The sequence below is a fragment of the Plecotus auritus genome, assembly GCF_963455305.1.
Source record: "Plecotus auritus genome assembly, chromosome: 3".
Lineage (NCBI taxonomy): Eukaryota > Metazoa > Chordata > Mammalia > Chiroptera > Vespertilionidae > Plecotus > Plecotus auritus.
Genome location: NC_137772.1, coordinates 116,124,025 through 116,131,420, shown reverse-complemented (window position 1 = coordinate 116,131,420; position 7,396 = coordinate 116,124,025). Strand labels below are relative to the sequence as shown.

At 44.9% G+C, this 7,396-nt stretch overlaps 1 pseudogene across 1 annotated transcript; it reads right to left on the bottom strand.

Moving 5' to 3' along the window:
• Positions 1-3,241: 3,241 nt before the first annotated feature.
• On the bottom strand, positions 3,242-4,992 carry LOC308244148 (neurofilament light polypeptide-like; annotated as a pseudogene). Its single transcript has 2 exons — positions 4,842-4,992; positions 3,242-4,406 (listed from the first exon to the last, which is right to left on the bottom strand). The product of its transcript is annotated as a neurofilament light polypeptide-like (transcript).
• Positions 4,993-7,396: the final 2,404 nt, after the last annotated feature.

Genomic DNA, 7,396 nt, shown 5'->3' with positions numbered 1-7,396 from the left:
CAAGGAATATGTCAATTTCTTCTAGGTTGACCAGTTTGCTGGAATAGAGTTGTTCATAGTATTTTTTTTTTTTTACAATCATTTGTATTTCTGTGGGGTCTGTTGTTATTTCACCTCTTACATTTACGTTTATATTTACTTGGGTCCTCTTTCTTTGCTTGTTGGTGAGCCTGGCTGGAGGTTCATCAATCTTGTTTATCCTTTAAACTACCTGCTCTTTGTTTTTTTGACCTTTTGTTTTTTGTGTTTCTTTTGATATCTATATAATTAATTCCGTCTGATATTTATTATCTCCTTCCTTCTGCTTACTCTGGGCTTTTCTTATTGCTCTCTTTCTAATTCTTTAAGAGTTAGGTAAGGTATTACCAGTTTTCCTTGTTTGTAACATGGGCCTGTAATGCTATGAACTTCCCTCTCAGGACTGCTTTCACTGTGTCCCATAGATTTTGGAATGTAGTGTTTTCATTGTCATTTATTTCAGGATGCTTTTTTAATTCTTATTTTATTTCTTTGGTAACGCAATCATTGTTTAATAACATGCTATTTAGTTTCCAAATGTTTGAATTTTTTATTGTTTTTATTCTAGTTGATTTATAATATTATGTCATTGTGATTTGTATGATTTCAGTCTTCTTGAATCTGAAGAGACTTTGTCTGTGTCCTAATATGTGGTCTATCTTTAAAAATGCCCCAAGTGCACTTGAGAAAAATGTATATGCTGTAGCTCTGTGGTGTAATGTTCTGAAGATGATATTTAAGTCCATGTGCTTTAGTGAGTCATTTAGGATTGCTGTTTCTTTGTTGATTTTTTTGTCTAGAGGATTTATTCAGTGGTGTCAATGGGGTGTTAAAGTCCCCTATTATGATTGTATTGCTGTCAATCTCTCCCTTGATATCTTCCAGAAGTTCTTTTATGGAATTGGGTGCTCCTGCATTGGGTTCATATATTTTTACCAGACTTATATCCTCTTGTTTTATTGATCCCTTTAGTATTATGAAGTGGCCTTCCTTATCTCTTGTTGTGGCCCTCACTTTGAGGTCTGTTTTGGTAGATATAAGTATTGCTGACCTACTTTTTATTCATTTCCATTTGCATGAAAACTATTTTCCATCCCTTCACTTTCAGTTTGTGTGAGTCCCTTTTCTTATGTGTGTCTCTTCTAGACAGCATATACATGGGTCATGTTTTCTTCTCCATTCAGCCACTTCATGACTTTTGATTGAGTATTTAGTCCATTTACGTTTAAGGTTATTATTGACTAGAGGCCCAGTGCATGGATTCGTGCACTGGTGGGGTCCCTTGACCTGACCTGCACCCTCTCACAATCTGGGAGCCCTTGGGGGATGTTGAACTGCCAGTTTCAGCCCAAACCCTTAGGCCAGTCTGAGGTACCCCACCAGTGCAGGAATCCCTACACTGGGCCTCTAGTATTCATGTAGGATCTTTGGTTAATCTCTTCCCACCCTTCCCCCTTCCCTCTGAGATTCATCATTCTGTTCCATGTTTCCATGCCTGCACATTCGGTGTCTGCCCCCTGGTGGTCAGTGTGTGTCATAGCTACCAGTCAAGTGGTCTAATGGTTGAAAGGTCACTTAGGCTTTTATATATATTGATGGCTACTTGTTTGTAGCCATTTTTATTCTTTATGCCTGTGTTCCTTCTTCCCTTTCTATTTTTTTTTCTTTTTACAATAGTCCCTTTGGCATTTCTTGCATTGCTGGCTTGGTAGTAATAAACTCTCTTAGCCTTTTTTTGTCTGTGAAGCTCGTGATTTCACTTTCAATTTTGAATGATAGCCTTGCTGGATAGAGTATTCTTGGATTCACTCCCTTGCTTTATATCACTTTGTATACTTCATTCCATTCCCTTCTGGCCCGATGTGTTTCTGTTGAGAAATCATTTGATAATGTAATGGGAGACCCCTTGTAGGTAACTCTCTGTCTCTCTTGCAGCCTTTAAGATTCTCTTTTTGTCATTAACATTTGGCATTGTAATTACAACATATCTTTGGGTGGGTCTTTTTGGGTTTGTCTTGTTTGGTACACTCTTTGCTTGTGTTACTTTTTTCTTCCCCAAATCAAGGAAGTTTTCTGTCATTATTTTTTCAAATAGGTTTTCTAATATTTACTCCTCTTCTTGTCCTTCTGGCACTCCTATTATAAGAATACTAGTGGCCCAGTGCACGAAATTCGTGCACGGAGGTGGGGGTGTCTCTCAGCCTGGCCTGAATCCTCTCCAATCTGAGACCACTGTGTGATTGGGCCTAAACAGGCAGTCGGACAACGACCTCACAATCCGGGATTGCTGGCTCCTAACTGCTCACCTGCCTGCCTGCTTGATCACCCCTAACCACTCTGCCTGCTGGCCTGATTGCCTCCAACTGCACCCCCCTGCCTGCCTGCTCACCCCCAACTGGTTCCCTCTGCCGGTCTGCTTGCCCAAAACTGCCCCCCCACGAGCCTGATCACCCCCAACAGCCCTCCCCTCCTGGCCTGATCACCCCCAACTGCCTTCCCTTCCTGGCCTGATCACCCCTAACTGCCTCTGCCTCGACCCCACCACCATGGCTTTGTCCGGAAGGACTTCTGGAAGGTCTAATGGTCTAATTAACATATTACCCTTTTATTAATATAGATAGGATATAACATACTACCATAATTATAACATATGTACCAGTATTACTCTATGAGAATACATACTTCATGAGATAGGAAGGCATCTAATACATTGCATTGTATATGTTGTAAGTAGTAGGAAATACTGTATTCATAGCAATAATATACACCCTGTGACTTCCCTTCCTGATTTGGGAATGGTTCCCCAGTTCTTTGAACATTTCCTGGCCCCTCATGTATTTTTTTTTTTTGTCATTCAATGTAACTTTATTTACTGTTTATTGCACATGATTAGAGGTCTTTAATTTCTAACATCAATGATTCAAAGGACTATTTTTTCCATGAAGTTTAACATTAACATCAGTGAATTCATGTATTCATGTGTTTTTATTGTAAACATCTGAATTATTCACATTGTCATAGATCCTGAACTCATAAGCATGGACCATGCACAGGCTGGCAACAAGCCAGGAAGCCAGTCTGCAAGCAAACAGATACTCTGCATAAGGAGAAATGTCATGGTACAACATTTAATGTCCAACCTTAGTCACCTCAGAATGTTATATATATTGACTTCTTAATTCATATAGTATCAGGAACTCAACTGCTTGGTTGGTGACGGGGTTTACCTGGTTTCGGGAGGATTATTCTTGAAATAATTAAGGAAAGGGGGGCTCAATCTTTTCTTGGTTGCTTGCTCCTCCCCAGCACCTTCATCTTTCTTCTCATCCTCAGCTTCTTGAGCATCTTCTCCTTCACCTTCACCTCCTTCTTCTTCCTTCTTTGCATCCTCAAATTTTTCCTTGGCACCTTCTTCCTCTTCCTCTCCTTCCTCTTCCTCACCACTTTCTTCTCCTTCTCCTCCTCTTCAGCTTTTCCTTCAGAGGGGGGTTCATCCTTAGCTTCTTCGGCTTTTGCAGCCTCAATGGTCTCCTCCACCTCGATCTGCTCCTCCTGGACATGGCTGGTGTATTAAGAAGGGAAGAAGCGAGCGGACATCAAGTAGGAGCTGGTCTGTAAACCACCGTAGGCAGATCGACCAAAGACCTGGGAACTCTGGGAGTAGCCACTGGCTATGCTTCCCATGCTGGTGAAACTGAGCTGGGTCTCCTCACCTTCCAAGAGTTTCCTGTAAGCTGCAATGTCAATGTCCAAAGCCACATTGAGACAGTCCTGGTATTCTTTTAAATATCATGCCATTTCATTCTTTATAGTTCTCATCTCATTTTCTAATTTGTTGATTGTGTCCTGCATAGCACTAACATCAGAGTTCTGCTTATCCTCCAGCTCTCGCAGCTGCTTTCCCAAAGCTTAGTTCATTCCCTGGCATGTTTTTATGTCCAGGGTCTTGGCCTTGAGCAGGCGGTGGCTTTCAGACACCTCCTCTTTGGCGGCGCACACCCCGCAGGTGTTCTTGGCAGTGCTCTCGGTCAGCATGGTGAAGCAGCTCTTGTACCATTCTTCTGCATTCTGCATGTTCTTGGCAGCCAGCTTCTCATACTGGGCGCGGATGTCCTTGAGAGCGGCAGAGAGTTCGGACTTGGAGAACATGTCCATCTCCACGGAGATCTCAGTGTACTGGATCTGTGCCTGCAGCTCGGCGATCTCCTCTTCATGCACCTTCTTCAGAAAGGCGATTTAGTCCATCAGGCTGTCGATGCACTTTTCAAGCTCAGCACCAACGAGAGCCGCCTCATCTGCACCTTTGCGCGCCTCCATCAGCCAGCCCTCTGCGTCATCATGGTTCAGCACCTCTTCCTGGTAGCATGCCTGCAGGTTGCTCCCAGTCCCTACCAAGCCCTGGTGCCTGCTAACTGCCCACTGCCCTCTCCTCGCCAGGGACGGGGTGCAGTGGGCCGGGGCACAGGCATCCCGTTTTCATTAAAATGTTCAACCCCGGACTGCTCCACCGGTGTCCACAGGCAGCCCCGGGGCAGACAGTGATCCCAGAGACCCTGGCCACCCCAGCCTGCCTGGTCCCCTATGGTGGCCCGGACCCTGCGGGCTGCATCAGGCGCAGCCCGCCAGGCCTGCCTAAATAACGATGGCGGCCTGGACCCCGCAGGTGGCGTCAGGTGCTGCCCACCTGGCCTGCCTGGTCCCCCATGGTGGACTGGACCCTGTGGGTGGCATCGGGCACTGCCCGCCTGGCCTGCCCCGTCCCCCATGGTGGACTGGACCCTGCGGGTGGCATCAGGTGCTGCCTGCCTGGCTTGCCCAGATACCGATCGTGGCCTGGACCCAGTGGGCGTTGTCGGCGCAGCCCACCTGACCTGCCTGGACCCCGATGGCAGCCTGGACCCCGCAGGCAGCATCAGGCACTGCCCACATGGCCTTCCCGAATACCGATGGCGGCCTGGACCCCGCGGGTGGCATCAGGCGCTGCCCCCCCGCATGCCTGGTTACTGATCGTGGCCTCGACCCAGCGGGCAGCATCAGGTGAAGCCCGCCTGGCTTGCCCGGTCCCCCATGGTGGACTGGACCCTGCGGGTGGCATCAGGTGCTGCCTGCCTAGCCTGCATGGTCCTCCATGGTGGCCTGGACCCCGTGGGTGGTGTCAGGCACAGCCCGCCCCTCCTGCATATGCAAATTTACCCTCCATTTTTGTTGGCTTAATTTGCATATCATTTCTGATTGGCTATGGGCATAGCGGAGGTACGGTCAATTAGCATTTTTCTCTTTTATTAGTGTAGACTACTTGGTTTTACTCCTATTATATGAATGTTACTTAGGCTCTCCTCCTGCTTCCTTTTTTTTTTTTTTTTTCTCCAATTGCTGTTCAGATTGGGTGTGGTTTTTGCCCTGGCTTCTAACTCTCTAATTTGGTCCTTTGATTCTTCTTGTCTACTACTGAAACCTTCTATTGTGCATTTGTATTATAACTATATCATTTTTTATTTCACCCTGATTCTTACCTAAGTTGTTTTTCTCATCCAGCCAGTTTAGGAATTGAATGTCTCCATCTCATTTAGTTCCTTTTCTGGTGATTCCTCCTTTTTTTTCCCCCCTATGAGGGTTGTTTCTTTTTCTCCCTATTTTTGCCCTCACTGAAGGATCCAGGTGCCAGGTCTCACAGGGCCCATGTCTGAAGTGATAGGCTTGTCTGGAGGGTTGCATGCTCCAAGACTCACCGAAGGGCCCTGGCAATAGGTTGCTCAGGGCCTTTGGGTCCAGATGAATTTCTTATCTCCATTTCATTTATTTCCTCTTCTGGGAAAATTCCCTTGTTCTTTCACTTGGGGGTTGTTTTTCTGTCTCCCCATTTTGACTACTTTTTTGGGATTTCTGACTGCATTAAGTAGATCTGCTACATGTTCCAATCTCTAGTGCAGGACATTCTCAAACACTGTTTGTGACTAATTAAATCAGGCAAAAACTCAAAGCCCTAGAGACCCACCTCTTCCTGCGGACTGATAGGATTTAGCCTTGAGTAACTCTAAGGCAATTGTCCACAGGTCTGGCGAGAGGTTTTCCAACAGGGTGGGGCAATTGCTTTTGCCTGAAGATAATTATTATTCTCAGTCTCTTAATGGGCCTCAGAAACTCCACACCATGTAGGTAAGGTCTTTCCAGTAGGGTGGGTCAACTATCTCTCCCCTAGGCAAAAGCCACCTAGATAACAAAGGTCTGCCTGAGAAAGATGACCCCCACAGCCAGAGGGAATGACTCGGCACAGGAAACCAGGGTGTATGTCTTCCAGAGCTCCCAACCCTGGCTTCTGCTCATGTAGCTTCAGTCCACTCTCCACTCCCTCTGCTAGAGCCCAATGTGAGTGGCTGTACACTCAATTTTGTTTGTTGGCCCTTTAAGAGTGTTCCTGCACTTCCAGTTGTCCCTCCCTGGCAGACAGCAAAGCTGTGTCTTTTCACAGCCAGTTATGTGAGCACCTTTCTCAGTTCTGCTGTGTGGCCCATCTTGGATATTAGACCCCAGAGTTCTCAGTGGCAACCCTCCACAGCTGAGCTATCTCTCCAGAACTTCAGCTTCTGTCTGTGGGAGTCTTGCCAGTCCTTTCCTACCAGTCTCTATGCGGTCTCCACTTTTCATCCTTGGTTACCAGGGTTCTCTCCAGCTAGTCTTCAGTTGATTATTCAGTGTATAGGGTGGTGTTCTTTTTTTTTTTTTTTTTTGTATTTTAGTTATTATTCCAGTTTGGTCCTGGGAGTGTCTGTCTAGCAACCACTTACTCCGCTGCCATTTTTAATCTTTTCCTCTCATTTTTGAGAATGTATTTTCACTTTCATGATGGTATCCTTTGAAACACAAAGCTTAAATTTGCTGAAGTTCAATTTATTTTGTTCTTTTGGTGTCATATCTAAAAAACTTTTGTCTAATCCAAGGTAAAAAAAAAAAGTATCCTCTGCTTTTCTATAAGATTTTTATACTTTAGCACTTACATTTAGGTAATTGGTTCATTTTGGGGGCATTTTAATATATAATGTAAAATATAGTTCAACATTTCACTGTGGATATACAGTTTTTCCATCATTATTTTTTACAGACTAATAAATATTCCTTGAATTGCCTCAATCAGCTTGTCAAAACAAATTCACTGTAAATGTGAATGTCTATTTCTGTTTCATGTATTGGGGACTCTGTTATTAGGTGTATATATTTTCAAAATTGTTATGTCTTATTAATATATTGTTCCCTTGATCTTTATATAATACTAGAGGCCTGATGCATGAAATTTGTGCAAGAGTAGGCCTTCCTTCCCCTGACTGCTGGCACCAGCTTCCCTCTGGCCACTGGCACCCAGGACCCAGGCTGCCCTACCCAC